At 38.1% G+C, this 17854-nt stretch overlaps 1 pseudogene; it reads right to left on the bottom strand.

The window, feature by feature from the left end:
* Positions 1-1344: 1344 nt before the first annotated feature.
* LOC115892128 lies at positions 1345-2456 on the bottom strand (annotated as a pseudogene).
* Positions 2457-17854: the final 15398 nt, after the last annotated feature.

Genomic DNA, 17854 nt, shown 5'->3' with positions numbered 1-17854 from the left:
CCCTAAAAATCCTCGTCCTCTAAAATTGCCTGCATCCCTCAATCCCCTCTCTCTTATGAATGGGGGCCTTTAAGCTTTAATCATCTGGCCCTTGTTTGACTTTCATACTTGGTATGACTCCCATGTGTTTGCATGTTAATAGATGTGTACACCTTTTCTCCTGTTAATCTGTCTATTGTCAGTTTGTCTTATAGGCTCAAATTCTTGAACCTTCAGGGAGTGGAAGGAAAGTGCCTTTTGCACCTACAACATGATATCCTAAAATATAGCATCTTGGCATACTGAGGTATTTTTTTTTAATTTTGAGATTTTTTTTTATTTGAAAGTAATCTTAATGCTATTAAATTCACAAATACTAATTTAAATACCCAATCCTATTTATCTAAAACACACACTGCAAACACATAAATATCTATTCTGTCCACATGTCAGCACTCATTCATGTCATAGTTTGCAAATGGGGATAATAGATTCCCCTTAAACTGCAAGTCAGTCAGTGTTTCTTTACAGTTAACTTTAGCAAAATTCATGCAAAACAGTAATTGACTGATCTTGTTAACTCACAAGGAAACACCTTCAAAACTGCATTTGTTAAAGTCTCTGTACTAAAATGTAGAAAAACTGAGCTACACAAATATTGAAAAGCTAAAAATTCCTTAACTTTTTATTCCTAATACCACCACCACAATTTGCAGGGCAATGTACCTGATGAAATGAAAAGAAAAATAAGAAGAAAAAGCTACCACAGATAAAAGACCTCAGGAATGTACATCTAATTGACACTACATTGCATGAATCAATAGCTGAACTTTTTTTTTCTTTCTTTCTTCTTTTTTTTCAAGACAGAGTCTCGCTCTGTCACCCAGACTGGAGTGCAGTGGCATGATCTTGGCTCACTGCAACCCCCACCTCCCAGGTTCACGCAACTCTCCTGCCTTAGCCTCCTGAGTGGCTTGGACTACAGGCGCCCACCACCACGTCTGGCTAATTTTTTATATTTTTAGTGGAGACGGGGTTTCACCGTGTTAGCCAGGATGGTCTCAATCTCCTGACCTCGTGATCTGCCCACTTCGGCCTCCCAAAGTGCTGGGATTGCAGGTGTGAGCCACTATGCCCAGCCAATAGCTGAACTTTTTGCAAACTGTGGCTATGACAGTCCTGAACGAGAAGGTTTCCTGTTTAAGCTGCGGTAACTTTTCTGACTGTGGATCATTGTTTCCACTGTGGCAGATTTTTAAAATTCCTTTAATGCATTTGGGATGACTGTCTCAAAGTAACCTCCAGCTTTCCTGACAACTCTTCCCTCTCTCTCCTGCTAAGAACTGCAGCCCTTTTCTGCTGTTTTTAGAAACTTCTCCCATATCTACCATGTCCATCACCAGATCCATAAAGACCATCATAGGGATGACTGAGCTTCTTCCACAAAAACTACCCCCTTACATGGGTGCATAATTTGATTATTGTTTTCCACTATAATTTCCAAAATCATTATAGTTCCTACCACCACTATAGTTGCCACCGCCAAATTTCCTCCTTCATTGTAACCATCATATCCTCCACCACCACCACCGTATCCACCACCTTGGGCCATATCCTGGTCCATCACCACCTTAGCCCCCTCTACTACTATAACTAGGACCACTGCCAGAGTTGTCACCGTCACCTCCAAATCCATTATATCCACCATCACCTCCTCCATAACTACCTCTGCTGCCACCACCTCCACCACCATAGCCTCCTCTTCCACCAAAGTTGCCACCACGGCCAAAATTACCTCCACTGCCTCCAAAGTTTCCTCTGCAACCCATAAAATTGCCAAATCCACCTCCACAACCTCTCTGTGATCCAGCAGACTGCATCTCTTGTTCAGAAAGGGCCTTTTCACTTCACAATTATGCCCATTAATAGTGTGGTATTCCTGAACAGCAACTGTATCGTGATCATCAAAAGTTGCAAAAGCAAATCCTCTCTTTTTTCCACTCTGCCTGTCTTCCATAACTTCCATGGCTTCAATCTTGCCATACTTTTCAAAGTAGTCTCTCAAATTATATTCTTCTGTATCTTCTTTAATACCACCAACAAAATTTTTCTTCACTGTTAGATGGGCATCAGGCTTTATAGAATCCTCTCTAGAAACAGTTTTTTTGGGTTCCAATAGATGCCCACCAACCTGTGTGGTTGAGTACATGTTGCCGCATCCACCTCTTCAACACAACAGTAAGTCATAAAACCAAACCCCCTGGAACTTTTTGTTTGGGGGTATCTCATTACCACACATAATGCCCCATGTTTCCAAATGTTCTCTTAAGCTATCATCTGTCGTTTCAAAGCTCAGATCACCAATAAACAGTTTCTCAACTACTCTGGTTCCTTTGGATCATGACCCCCTTCCCCTGGTGGCGATAGCCACGGCCGGAATTGGGCTTGGGGCCACCAGGCAGCAGTTTTACCTCCATTTTGAGACCGGACTCACCTCTTCCAACTTGAATTCACTATCTACTGAATATTTTAACCTGAAGGAAATTGAGAAAACCATAGAAGAAAGAAGGGCCTCTCTAACTTCTCTATCCTTTCTCCCCTGAAACATGGTTATAGGGAAGTTGTCTGATGCACCAACCCTGTAAGTAGGTCATAAGACCCTCACATGATAGGTGTTCTGCCCTATACCGGGAGGCCAAGAAGAATCTAAGCAAACCCGCTTTGCTAGGTTCTGCCCAGTTTATCATTAGGTCAAACCTCCCTTTTGTCCAACCATACTTCTACCTGACTGTCTAGTCTTCATCAAACCTGTCCATAAAAATACACAGTTTTCCCTGGGTCTTTGAGTTTTCATTTCTGAAGCCTTTCTGCCACATGAAACTTTGGTCAAATAAATTTGTTGGCTGGGTGAGGTGGTGCATGCCTGTAGTCCCAGCTACTTGGGAGGCTGAGGTGGGAGAATGACCTGAGCCCAGGAGTTCAAGGATGCAGTGAGTTATGATTGCACCTGTGCAGTTCAGCCTGGGTAACAGGGCAAGACTCTGCCTTAAATAAATAAATAAATGCATAAATAAGTTTGTGTTTTCTTTTGTTAAGCTGTCTTTTGTTATATGGTTATCAGCCATGAATCTTGCAATGGATGAGGTAAATGTATTATTTTTTCTCTCCTATAGTTTTTGGTACCCAACATGGGGTGACTCAGATCCCCCCCTACCACTTGCTCTAAAGCCCACAGTTGAGATCTTGAAGCAATTGACAAAAGCTGGCAAAAAAGGAAGAATTTATTTTTTTTAACCAAGGTCAGTTCTCCCAGATCTCTGCCTATAATGCCTGGTGGAGAATGGATGGTAAATTTTTTTCCTTGTCCCTTGCTTTCTGAATTCAGATTAGTAGGAGAAACACATTTGTGTCTTTTGTTATAGGAGTTTCAGCTGTGAAGCTTGCCATGGGCCAGGCATAGGCATGTGGGGTTCATTTTGGTACATAGTTTTTTCTCCTGAAAAGTAAGTATGAGCCCAAGTGTACCTAATACATGTTTAGCAAAGATTTTTTAAAAAATTGGTTCTAATATCTGTTCTTGCTGCCACACTTCAGAGTAGTAGTAACTGTTAGCTACAAGACGGTACACAAATAAGTGCGACTGGTAGTAAATGAAGAAAATGAGAGTTTAGAGTATGTAAATGCCTGTGTGTGTACACATGCATGGGTATGTGATTGTGTTGTGTGTATATATGTGATAGGGTCAACATATACTATTATAATAATAATGATTAAAATAAATGAAAAGGAAGAAAGTATAGATCTTTTGAAATTTCTTTCTTTTATTCTTTCTCTGTCTCCCTCTCATTCTTTTATGCTCCAGAATGGAATGGAGCTAGGGGATTTAGAAGCCTCTGCTGTTGAATCCATCATATTCTGACAACTGAATTCCCAGAAACAGAGTATTAGACTTTCACAGAAGGTGACATTTTGACTGGAATCTTTTAAGTTGAAGCTTATAAAGTACTGAGAAGAGGACTGCTCCATAGCAGGTCTTCAAATAATGGTAGCTACTAATGTTATTAGTTGCTCCTGTGAAGAAACCAAGGATTTCAATGTCTGACCAGCCAATTCCACCATCTCAGTACCCTTGCAACTGCTATGTCAGAGAATGTTTTGAAAGAGGTAAAGTCATATAGTAGCTGGGCAGACTTTTACACTGAAGGGTAAGAATAAAAACATTAAGTGGTTTAAAAAAAGTCAGGAGAGTGAGACTTTGGACCATCACCCACCCGATGAAGTGGTCTTATTTTAGGATTGTCTGTCATGAAGATTAAAAATAAAGCCAAGACTTAACCTCATTGATATTTGAAATAAAAATGTTCATTTTCTTTTAAAAACTGCTCAGGCACAATGATAGAGGCAGTTATTTTTGGTAAAAGTGGATTGTGGACAGAGTAGCTGGCGAAATGCTCTTAAGTATTCACGTAAGACAAAAACCTTCCTGGCACTAAGAAGTCTCAATTGGCTTTTCAGCTGCACTGTGGTTTATTATGTGCTTTAAATCAGCTCTAAGACTACACTACATACCATTGTGTCTGTTAGAAAATCATTATGGTGCAATTAAAAGCAATGTTGTTTCACAGACGAACATGGAATTTTCCTCTGTGTCTGATGGCTGTGCACTTCCTTGGTGCCTCCTGTGATTATCTGCACTGGTGATGGTCAAGAGATACAGCTGTCGGGAAAACACTCAACAGATGGCAGTTGCAGAGTGATGCATCATCCTTTTTGGGATGCTCTCTGACACCGGAGCTTGGGATTTCCTTAAACATTGGTGTGTCACTGACTCATTTCAAGCAACTCGGGCCTGGAATGTTCAGTGGCAAAATTAATCTTTCTCCAGAAATGAAGAGAAATTGAAATGTCCTTATGAAATGAAGCGTGCCATATAATGCTAAAATGTATTGTCATTTGTAGCTTCTTAAGTATTATAGATAAGAACAACCAACTATATAGAAAGCCTGATATGCTGGTAGATTGACCACTTTTTCTTCAGGATCAGAGTGAGCAAGATCGGTCAGTTCTTTCATTTTTGTAAAGCTCTTTAAAGACTGGCTTTATGTTTTTTAAAAAGAGCAATTTAACCTTTGCTTCAGCAATGACATGGCTTGTTGAATGATGTTGTCTGTAATGAAATATGTCTTAGTGGTGCACGGATTAATTACATGGTTCCTTTTTACATCTCAGTTAGCATTTTAACATGAAACACTGAAGCTTCTATCTTCATTATTTATACAGTACATATATGTGTATAACATCATTATGGAAATAAGAAAATAAGAGTAAACTGACAATGATGTTGAACAATGTGCTGAACAATATTGTATAATAACTATGCTAGATTTTTATTCACTATTCAGAATCAGAGTTATAGAGTCCCTATAACTGACTCGTTTTTCTTCCTCTCAGTTACACAGATCCTTTCAAGTTTTAGGGCCTCACTTAACCAGTGAACATTCTGGGCTGTCTCGATGTGTGTATTTTAATACAATGACAAGACAACATTGAATAGTAGGTGTAAGTCCTGCATCTGTGTTCTAGAAAGTGTCCTGGGCATTCCTGCCTGCCAGCTCCATTCACCCTCTAATGCCACTAAATGACATTTGGCTATCTTTAGTTTGACCTGAATATGAGTACAGTCCTATATAATGTTAAAAGCAGATAACGTGGGGATAACCATATCCCATAGGGTTAAGTTTAATTTTGTCAAAATTGTGGTCTTTCCTTTTCCATGTTAACAAAATTGTGTCCTGCAGTACATGAAGATTTATATTTCTTCTAAAACATGACACTCTGACATTTTCTGTTTGTCTATTCATGTCCCCAAAGAGGTAACCACATGCTATATATGTTTTCTGTTAATATATTTGCAGGTTGGTCTCAATGGTTGGTCTCTGAATTATTTCCAGTGGATAAAACACATGGAATGAGAAGTTGCAAAAGGAGCCTTTTCAGTAAATGCATAAAGGGGCAGGGAACAGTGTGGAGGCTGTAGGAAACATGAAACACCACACAGCATAGATTTGAAATACATTGTATATGTTTTGGGACAAAACTAAAAATTTTGCTCTTTCTAAAAGCTTTAATATATTCCAGGCATTATGATAAGTACTTTTTATGTATTATTTGATTTGATTTGATTCTCACACGTATGTAAGATAGGTATTATTATTTTCAGTATATTGATGAGAAAATGGTGGCACAGCTGATAATTTGCCCAAAGTCAGACAATAAGATGGTCTTCAAGACGCTTACACTTTCTTAAAAGAGTGTAATTGTTTCTTCCCTAAACAATAGTATGACTTTGTGCATATAAGGTTTTCTGTGATGTTACACTGGATATAGGTGCTAATTAATAAGGCAATGAAAAAATACATTTGGCTGGGTGTGGTGGCCCATGCCTGTAATCTCAGCACTTTGGGAGGCTGAGGTGTCTGGAACACCTGAGGTCAGGAGTTCGAGACCAGCCTGGCCAACATGGTGAAACCCCGTCTCTACTGAAAATACAAAAATTGGCTGGCCATGGTGGCAGGTGCCTGTAACCACAGCTACTTGGGAGACTGAGGTAGGAGGATCGCTTGAACCCAGGACGCAGAGGTTGCAGTAAGCCAAGATTGTGCCATTGCACTCCAGCCTGGGCAACAGAATGAGACTCCATCTCAAAAAAAAAAAAAAAATAATAATAATAATAATAAAGTTTGTATGATAAAATGCATCTTTATATCTCTTAAAATAATAAAATTTCTATTTAAGAAAAAGAAGTTTGAGAGATGTAAATATGTGCACTTTTTTTGGGGAAAGATTCAGGTATCTTTGTAATAAGTAGGATGTTAGTAAACCAGTTTTTCCCGAAATTTTCAGTTGTTTTATGATTAATATAAAACAATTTTATGATTTCATTGAATATAAATTAAAAGAAAATTCTCCAAGTGTTGAGTAAAATAAGTCTGTAAGTAAAACTATTAAGACAATTTTATAGATCCTCTTTCAATGGTGTATAGAGGTGATATGTTCCCAACTGAGATGAGTGTGGGAATGACATGACAGGATACATTTTCAAAATAAGCATGCTGGCCGGGCGCGGTGCCTCAGGCCTATAATCCCAGCACTTTGGGAGGCCGAGGCGGGCGGATCACGAGGTCAGGAAATCGAGACCATCCTGGCTAACACAGTGAAAGCCCACCTCTACTAAAAAAACAAAAAGTTAGCCGGGCGTGGTGGCAGGCACCTGTAGTCCCAGCTACCCGGGAGGCTGAGGCAGGAGAATGGTGTGAACCCGGGAGGCAGAGCTTGCAGTGAGCCGAGATGGCGCTACTGCACTCCAGCCTGGGCGACAGAGCGGGACTCCGTCTCAAAAAAATAAATAAATAAAAAATAAGCATGCCATAAAAATGATTGGTAGAACATAATATATGCAGTTAAACTCTGTGTTTTCTTCCCAAATTTTGAATGTAGTCTGTTGTATGCCAAAAGGAGGCAACTAATTGGAAACCTAAAAGTGAATTCCAGATTTCCATTTGCTTTTTATTGCAGGGCAATGCATTCTGGGGAGGCAAAAAGAATATGTCGTTGAGATGTTGTGTGGTTACCTTCAGTATCTTGCCATGATAGTGGCATCTAATATGACACTGTCACGCAGCTCAGATACTTGCATGGGCAAGACAGATCCACAGTGGAGGAAAGCACCATGAAAGCACTTGCAGTATAAAGGTAAAAAAAGACCGTTGTCTCATGGTAACTGCTTGCAGTTATGAGTATTCTACTATAAATCTAAGCCATGTAGGGTGTGGGATTTTATAGCTGTCATTGCCACTTGAGATTATTCTGCTGCCTAATGCAAGTTGATGAAAGGGTCTAATTTTTGTAACAGTCTTGAAACACTACCTTAGGCATCCATTATTGCACCATTTCAGTTTTGAATCAGTATGAGCTTTATCTCTGGTTATGATGTTCACATCCTCCATAAGTAAGAGGAGGATCAATAGTAAAAGAAACCCAGCAAATTGTAGGCTTTGCAATAAATCTAAGGTATTAGGTGGACATAATTTAAACAGTTGTTTTTCTTTTCCTGAAGAATAAACACATAATAGGAGAAAAAAATGAGGCTCTAAAGGGATTGTGCATTCCTAAATATTTTATGGCTGTGTTAAATGCAATGTTGAGCTTTAGTTTCACTGTGGAATATTTGCTGATGATCATTTACTCGCCAACTGAAAACCCAAAAGATGCTATTTGAGGTTTTTTGTGTGGTTTCAGTCTTGGCCCTTCTGTCAGGGTTTCACTGCATGATTATCAAGAGCAACTCTTTGCATGTGAGAAGACAGATGCTGGTGATTTAAGCAGGGAAATACACCACAGTGCTTTTACTCAGCTGATATTTAATGATTTACCATTTAATGTAGTTCATCTTTCATAACCCTGAGTTCAAACAGAAGCAGCTGCTATTAGGGAGGCAATAATATTGAACTTCCCACCAACGACCTAGGAGGGCTTCTTTTGTAGCTGTAGCTACTGGACCCATCTGGCCTTTAGACCCTAAGCACGACAACTGAAGGAGAGAACAGTTTACTTCCCATCAATAGAGTACTGGGCGGAATGTATAATTATGCCAGATAAAGATTTTCAAAACAAAACTCCTTGTGTTAACATCACTCTGCAACTTTGAAGGACAAAACAATGCTCTTTACTCATTATCAAAAGAACCCTGAGAAAACTCAGAAAACATATGAAAAATCATGCTGAGCTGAAATCAATTCAAAGGGAAGAAGTGCTCCTGGTTTCAAACCTGAAAGATAAACTTATTTTCTTACGTTTTCTATTTGCTTTCATTAGTGTGGGAGCTTTCTGGTAAGGTATTTGTAAAGACTTTTTCCCTCTAGTTTTAGAAGATATTTAGATAGATATAGATATTTAGATAGATGGATGAATAAACTACTTAAAACAAAAACAAGCCTTTCAGAAAACTAAAGTGTAAAAGACAGACATCAAATGAGATTGAAGTCTTTTGGAAGGAGGATGGTATCCAATATGCTGATGAGAATTGTGATATTAATGTTATCAAATAGAGTGCTTTAAAGGAAATTTTTCCTATCAAAATCCTTTCCTGGTTTAATAATCTATTTTCACTTTGGCATGATTGGTGAGGGATTGAAAAGCAGATTACAGGTTAGGTTGCCTCTATTTTTTTCATTTTTTTCTGGTTTTCTTTTCCTTTTTTTTTTTTTTTTTTTTTGATTAAACTTCTAACATCTGTAAATTAGGATTTGTAAGGAAAAGAAAGGATTATCAACTTACAATTACAGGCCTGCTGGACAACAACTGCTGCCTAGTTATAATTATATCTAATCCCTTGACTGCTTACAGTAGGCCAAACATATTTTTCTTTTCTGATAATATATTCCTAAAAGACAGAGAATCCAGTAAGATCAGATGTTTTCACTGTGAGAAACATACTTAGAGGTGTTCAATCAGATGGGATTAGATGGACTAAAACCACTATGTGGGTCTCCCATCCTGCACTGAAACATTTGTGGTTCTTAAAGCCAGGGCCAGACTTTTCCCCAAGGAATTTTCTGATTTAAAGATCCATTTTTTGAAGCATTGCCCGTAGTACAAAAGCATGCGTATTTACCTCAATGCATCATTTGAAAATACTGCCCTAGAGATATTTATGCATTTTCCAAAGTTTGATGATGCTTGGTATTTTGGATTTGTCATTTGGCAAATAAGTGGATATTTGCATAATATTTACAATTAGACAACTACGACATTTAAAAAGATAAAGAATGGCCAGGTGCAATGGCTCCTGCCTGTAATCCTAGTACTTTGGGAAGCCAAGGCAGGCAGATTACTTGAGGTCAGGAGTTCGAGACCAGCCTGGGCAACATGGTAAAACCCTGTTTCCACTAAAAGAAAGCATAAAAAATGGCCAGGCGTGGTGGTGGACGCCTGTAATCACACCTACTAGGGAGGCTGAGGCAGGAGAATCGCTTGAACCCAGGAGGCGGTGGTTGTAGTGAGCTGAGATCACGCCATTGCACTCCAGACTGGGTGACAGAGCGAGACTCTGTCTCTAAATAAATAAATAATAATAATAATAAAGATAAAGAAGACTTTCTGTATAAGGATGCTGAATAAAGAAACAGTTCAGAAGTATAAATATGCTCCATTTTATACTTCATTATTGCAGTTATTGATAGAAAGTTCCTTCACCTACTTTTGAGCTTTAGTTCTGCTGCTTGGTCTGCTACCAGTCTAGTGCATCGCATTCCTGGATTCTTAGCCTCCTCCACATTTGTGGAAAAACCCTTTAAACTTTTATTTATTTGTAGCATCTATCAGAACTCCAGTGAGGAAATGGATACCTCAGTATAGAGAATCGTGTCCAAATTATCATGATTTCATTTAAAAAGGAGTGATCAAAATATAGATTCTGTTTTAACATGGATTTGTTTAGCTAAATCGCTACATATTTGAAATCAGATACTAATGTATCAACCTCAACAAGTTAGAAAGTTTGATTTGGAATCTTATTTATTTGTTTGCTTGTCTGTTTTTGTTTTTGGAGTTTCACTCTGTCGCCCAGGCTGGAGTGCAGTGGCCCAATCTCGGCTCACTGCAAGTTCCGCCTCCTGGGTTCACACCATTCTCCTGCCTCAGCCTCCCAAGTAGCTGGGACTACAGGCGCCCGCCACCTCGCCTGGCTAATTTCTTTTTTTTTTTCTGTATTTTTAGGAGAGACACGGTTTCACTGTGTTAGCCAGAATGGCTTTGATCTCCTGACCTCGTGATCTGCCTGCCTCAGCCTCCCAAAGTGCTGGGATTACAGGCTTGAGGCACCGTGCCCGGCCTGGAATCTTATTTCAATTCATTGTTTAGGTCTGAATACAGACAGGTGAGATCTCTATTTTCCTGTTTGTTCAATTTCAAGATTTATAGGAGTTCTAATTTGAAACATGGCAGAAATGCCACCACAAAAACAGTGGAGGGTTTTTGCCACAAAATTTTATTATAATGATTTCCCAGCTCAAGGGCATATTATCATGTGGAAGTGTGTATATTTTAAAATAGTGTTGCGTTTTTTTAGCCTTTTAAAACTTTAAAAATGAGCATCTATTCCTTTTTGTTTGTTTGTTTTGAGTGTGTAGATATTCTGGTTCATTCCATTTTGATGAGCCCTAGAATGTATTTGTAGTTACCATTGGACACTATGTATTCAAAGTAGCTAGAATAGATTTCAGCCTTTGGAGAGCTGGATTATTCAGGTGAATGTGGTTAGAACACTCAATAAAACTAAACATTTCACAATTGCCTATTCTTATGAGTTATTTTCAAGTGAGCCCCTTAAAATACATTTTTTTTTTTTAAAAAAAGAAGAAATATAATAAAAGTGGGTGTGATATTGTCATGCAAAGGTGCCACATTTGACTGGAGGTCACGGTTGGGGTTAATTTAATATCAGCTGAAATCTCCTAATGCAGCTTGGACACTACTGATATACTTTTTAAAAATCACCAGATCACACTATGATAATATTCAAATTAGAAAAGATTAGAAATATATCAAATCTTGTTAAAGAAATGACCTACCAACCTTAGAAGCAAGAAAACCGAGTCTGGAACTCAAATTATGAAATAACAACCCAATGTTTCTGTGAAGGAAAGGTGGACCCTAATACAACAAGTAGAGCCTAGTAATATATTTTCTCTGTACCCTGACCTTAAACAATGTCACTGTGTTCACCACCTATGACATGGTGCCGTATTGCTGAAAGGATTTGTACAGAAAAATAATCCATTCCAAAAAGGTAGAAGTAAAGTATTACTAATACAAGAAAGAAAACATCACTTATATTACTATTCTCTAAACTCATATGAAAACCTCATTGTGATCTAATAAAATATTTTGAAGGAAAAATTATAAAGTATTAAAGAAAAAGCACCTTGCAGGAACTTTTGAATAATATTTTGTAAAGTTAATGAACCAAAATATAAATTATCATTATAATGATTTACCAATTTAGAGTCATGTAATGGCAATCAAAGCATTTTTCTTATGATTAAAATGTGAGTTTTTTTTTTTTAAAAATCACATTTAGCATTCTTCATGTATTTCTACTCCATTTAAAGGGATAAAGAATTGTGCAGTAATCTGCATGGGTCACAACAGATTTTGTTGTAATTATAAAATGTAATTCAGGAAAGTTTAAATTGTATTTTATAGAAAAATAATAAACGAAGATGCTTTTTGTATGTAGAATATAGCGTGGCATGAAAAGAAAATTTTCTTTAAATTTTAAGGCAGTAATTCTTAAGCACGTTCTGAGAACTACGTGCCTGAGAGTTACCTGAGAAACTTGTTAGAAATGCTGCAAATTCTTGGGATCTACGCCAGGTCTACTGAGCCCAATTCTAAGATAATTAATTTCAGAACCTGTTTTACTACATACATAATCACAGATGCTTCTTAAGAATGAACAACTTTCAGTACTACCCTCCTTTTTTTTTTTTTCTTTTTTTGAGACGGAGTCTCGCTCTGTCGCCCGGGCTGGAGTGCAGTGACCCGATCTCAGCTCACTGCAAGCCCCGCCTCCCGGGTTTACGCCATTCTCCCGCCTCAGCCTCCCGAGTAGCTGGGACTACAGGTGATCGCCACCTCGCCAGGCTAGTTTTTTGTATTTTTTAGTAGAGACAGGGTTTCACCGTGTTAGCCAGGATGGTCTCGATCTCCTGACCTCGTGATCCGCCCGTCTCGGCCTCCCAAAGTGCTGGGATTACAGGCTTGAGCCACCGCGCCCGGCCCAGTACTACCCTCCTAAAGGAAATATTTCACCTATATGACTACTTGGCACCACTGACCAAATTAAAGTAAACCTGTAGTATTAGGGAACTCTGACTTTGTGGAATAAAGAGAAGTTGACTATTTTCTGGTGAATTTCTACATTTAGTAGGTTATCTTACACATGATAGGCATTCAACCAATATATATGTTAAATGAATGAATAAATGGAATTTTATCAATTATATGAAGACAAATACCATTTGGATGCAAAATGTGAATGTTAAACTAGGAAATAACAACTAAGAATATTCAAAGGAAACTGATTATTTAATCTACTACATGTATTCAATAATATTTGGAATATGAGAAGATAAATAGATAATTTAAAGTCAAGTTACAGAGGAGGTAGCATACAGGGAACAAATTGAAGTACAACCATAAAAACTCTTAGGCAAGTCTGTTAATGTAAGAGGCAGAGATGAATCTGCTTTGTGTTTTTTTTTTTTTTTTTTGCAGGAAGATTGTTCAGGGTGCATAAAGTATAGTTTCTATATTTTAAAAAAGAAGAAATATGGGGGAGAAATATATTACACTTTAAAGATCAAGAATGTAACTGTTTTTACCCTTACATTTTTGTCGAAAGTACCATTACTTCTGTAATGGTACTTTAGAAAAAGGAGATACTGTTCTTCACATGTTTAGTCATGCATTCATCCATTCAGCAGGTATTTATTGATTTCCTACTATGTGCAGGAATGCTGCCTCTATTAGTATTTCAGGACTAGCACAGAAGGAACCACTCTCCTTTTTATCGCAGATGGTCACCCATTGAAGTCAGATACTCTGAGTTGGGTCATACTCACAGGGAGGATTTGTAAGTCAAAGACATTAGCATTTACAGTGAATTCTTACTTTGTTGAATAAAGTTGTCATAGACTTAAAAACATGTACTCAACTGTTTACCAACCATCATTATGAACTGCAGTCATATTTCCCTTTCCTCTTATCATATCTTTTGTTAGGGACCCCTCTCTTCCCCACTATTGTTAAGCTGGGTGTGTCTACATCCTGCTTCTTTTGTAATAATCTTTTGAATCTCTTTAATAAATTAATGGACTAGTCTGTAACTACTGAAGCCACTACTGAGTAATTTTAACAAAGAGATTATAAAAACACACACACACTGGTGTCTCTTAATTAAGAATGTGAGTAGATGAGGATATTTGGCAATAGTTGAAATCAGCAAGTCATTAAAAATTCTTCCGTGATACTACTAATTTGTTTCTAATAGCCTTATAATTGCAAAATATAAACAAAGACAAATGTGGGTTGGATTCTATGTAAAAAGTATCAATCTTGTCTTTTCTGCTTAAAGGAGTTATAATTTCCACTTCTGGTGCAGTTGAAATAAGGAATAAAAGCTATATCCCGTGTGTTTGGTTGACAAGCTTTTAATGTTCAGGTTCCTTTTCTGAAAGGTGGCCTTCCTTTATACAACGTCTGTTATCAGTTGGTAGCATTGTGTAGTCTAGGAGAAATCACAGAGATGCAGGTGTCTTATGAATAACCAGATGGGAAATGGAAGATGATCAAACTTCTTCCTAGACCCATGAGTCAAATGGGAATGACAAAAGATTTTCCTTTGCAACTGGGAGGACAGCGAAATTGAATTATAAAAAGTCTTGTATACAAATGTCAATAATGCCTAACATAAGCCTCCTCCTTAAAGACAGGAAATCTGTTTTCTAAAGCTTTTCCCATCACCAAAATACAGCCAGAGTCTGCTATGAGACTCAGCAGCTGTTAAACAGTGCCAGAAACACTGATGAACGTCCAAGACATTTCCTTCAAGCAAAATAATATCCTCCAAAGAGCACGTTCGGAGATCTTTCACACAGACTCAGAGGGGAGAGCGCCACCTATCGTATCACGGCTGCAGTGTCCAGGGCACCTGGCCATCCTTCCAGCCTCCCTTCTACCACCCGCCAGCACATCCAGTTCTGCCCCAGAGAGCTGCGGATAGTAATGTTATGAGGTGGTCTGAAGTTCACCTAAGTGTGCTCACATCACGCTCTATAATGCGAGGAAAACACACGAATTTAAATCAGTTTTTAAAACAACCAGGCCTCTCTTCTCATTTACTAGAATGGAAAAAAATTCACTTTTATTACCTCGAAGATGCCAAACAGTGCCATTTTATTACTGTGGGAAGCTGGAAGTCATTTCCGAACCCTTTTGGCAAGGGTGCTATGTAGAGCATCCAGTTCAGTCCTTTAAGTGTCTTCTGAGAACCACCACACAGACTGTGATTTACTGTCTTCAGGAGTTAAAGGGAGACTTTCTACCCTGAAACTGAAGAAAGAAAGGTGAAGTGTGTTTACTAAGCATCCCAGTGAGACTTGCAAGGATATGAGACAGCACAGAGTGGGGAGCCAGAGGTAAAGAATACTTTGGTAACCCACATTTTTCAGTATCTACTTTTACATTTGCTTTAAAAGATTATGTTGGCAGCCGTTAGCAGTTGTGACGATTTTTGTATATTGATCAATTGGTCTTTAGGAGACTTTCTCAGACATCTACACATAGTGGCAATAGGACTCCTTTTCCCCTTCCTCTTTGATGTTTGCATCTTTTTTTTTTTTTTTTTTTTTTTTTTTTTGAGACGGAGTCTCGCTCTTTCGCCCAGGCTGGAGTGCAGTGGCCGGATCTCAGCTCACTGCAAGCTCCGCCTCCCGGGTTTACACCATTCTCCTGCCTCAGCCTCCCGAGTAGCTGGGACTACAGGCGCCCGCCACTTCGCCCGGCTAGTTTTTTGTATTTTTTTTAGTAGAGACGGGGTTTCACCAGGTTAGCCAGGATGGTCTCGATCTCCTGACCTCGTGATCGCCCGTCTCGGCCTCCCAAAGTGCTGGGATTACAGGCTTGAGCCACCGCGCCCGGCCGATGTTTGCATCTTAAATAGGTTTTGGTACACTTCCACAGTGAATGCAGTGCCATAGGGTAAATATGTATGTGTAACTGTATGTGTGTATATATAGAGACGGATAATATACCACCATGAAAAAGAATTACATAGTCTATCACATAAAAGATGACAAGCTGTCTGATAGTGCAAAAGGAAATCTAGTAAACTAATTTTCTTGACAAAAATCAGTGAACTACTGACCTCAAGTAGAAAGACCAATCTTTATTTGCCTTTATATTTTTAAACCCTGATAAGTAATCATCCAAAACAACTCTCAAAGGAGGACATGACATTTTTTTTTCTTGTAAACAACCCGACATCTTTCATGGAGCAATGTCTCTAGCAATTACATTCTTAATATAATATTGTATTTATAAGCTATATCATAAGGCATCCATAATGGTAGCCTACAGTTTCCATGCCTTTTTTTTTTTTTTTAAGTGAAATTAATGTTTTCTTACAATACTTTGGTTATTGATGACAAAAACATTTTTTTTTTCCTGCTCTGCCTGGTAAGTAAATATAACAAATACTCAGTGTGGATGAATTTATGACAATATTGGAAATATTATGTGGTCTGTTTCTTTTTAGGGCCAGGATGATATATCTGTTCTGAAGTAGAGGATTCACACTTGACAGTAGGTTTAGGATTTTATGCTGCTTTCATTGCTCAATCTAGTAGGTATACTAGAGGCCAAACTTTCAAGTAGCGCCTGCTAGGCAAATGGCTGAGGGGAGTGGAGGGCTACATCCAGGGAGTCAGGAATGCAGTGCATTCGATGCAGGAACTTGAAGGTAATTAGAGGAATAAAAGTCCCCTTTACTTAAGAGGAGTGAAATCAAGCCAAAAACTTTGATATATACATAACAAAAAAGTAGGGAAAACGTCCACGAACAAATTTATCACCAGCTTGCTGAGTCATTATTAATGGCCATTAAAAGAAAACAGTAGAAAAAAGAACAGTAATTAAAGATAAGGCAGAAAAGCGACTGAATTTTTTTTTTAAAGTTCCTCTTTTTAGAAATGCACCCAGGAAGCTCTCTCTATTTAAAACTGGCACACACATTGGACGGACTCGTATGTTTGCTATGTGTATGTCATTTATTCTTTTATATTTCCATCCATCCGTGTATTCATCCATCAATAAATCTATCCATCCTTCACCCAATTATCCATCTATTGCAACCAAGTATTTTTCAATTATTTTCTTTCTTCCACTTGTAAATCCAACCTGTTTTAGGTGGCTGCTACATAACAAGTAATATTACTAGTGATAGAACGACATGGAAGATGGAGTCTCTTCCCCTGGCGAGCTTAGCATCCAAGTGGAGAGAAAGTTAAGGATATCATTACTACACTATGTGATAGATGATATGATAGCACTACACCATGAAGATAGAAAGGCTTCTAAGTTAGAGAGGTGGATCTGGGAAGGCTGACATTAAAGTTGAACTGTAAGAGAAGATGGTGAAGAGGAAAGATAATTCTAGACAAAAAGCACGGTATATGCAAAATGTGTCCTTAATTATTGGTATTCATTTATATTCACAAAATCATTTAACAAAACTCCACTCCTTAAAACACAACATGATATAATGATTCAATTAATAATGACTTGTGGAGGCAATAAATCTTGGTGGTTACATGCACTGCCTTTGGAACCCGATTTCCTGGACTTGAATCCTGGCTCTTACTCTGTCTACCTGATAACCTCAGGGAAATTACTCAATTTTGTCTGCCTCGGTTTCCCTTTCTTCAACTGGGGATAGTAACTGTATATCTTATAGTGAGTATTACGTGAATTTATGCATGAAAAACTTAAGTATATTTGGTAGAAGTAATTTCTCAATACATGTTAGGCAGGATAATATTTTTCCCTTGGTTAAAATGATCTTACTGATCCTTTTTGAAGAGATGTGTGAGAGCTATCAGAATTTGAGACTTACTACATTCAGAAACCAAAGAGGCTTCACCTTTCTTAAAACTTTAAAACTGTTTCCAGTAGTGAGAAAAACCTCTAGAAATTCACTCAGATTCCTGAGTTCAAATTCTGTCTTTGCTACCTTCTAACTTTGAGGTCTTTAGCA

Source organism: Rhinopithecus roxellana, chromosome 12, assembly GCF_007565055.1.
Source record: "Rhinopithecus roxellana isolate Shanxi Qingling chromosome 12, ASM756505v1, whole genome shotgun sequence".
Lineage (NCBI taxonomy): Eukaryota > Metazoa > Chordata > Mammalia > Primates > Cercopithecidae > Rhinopithecus > Rhinopithecus roxellana.
The sequence above is the reverse complement of the archived record's forward strand: the minus strand, read 5'-3'. Positions and strand labels throughout refer to the sequence as shown.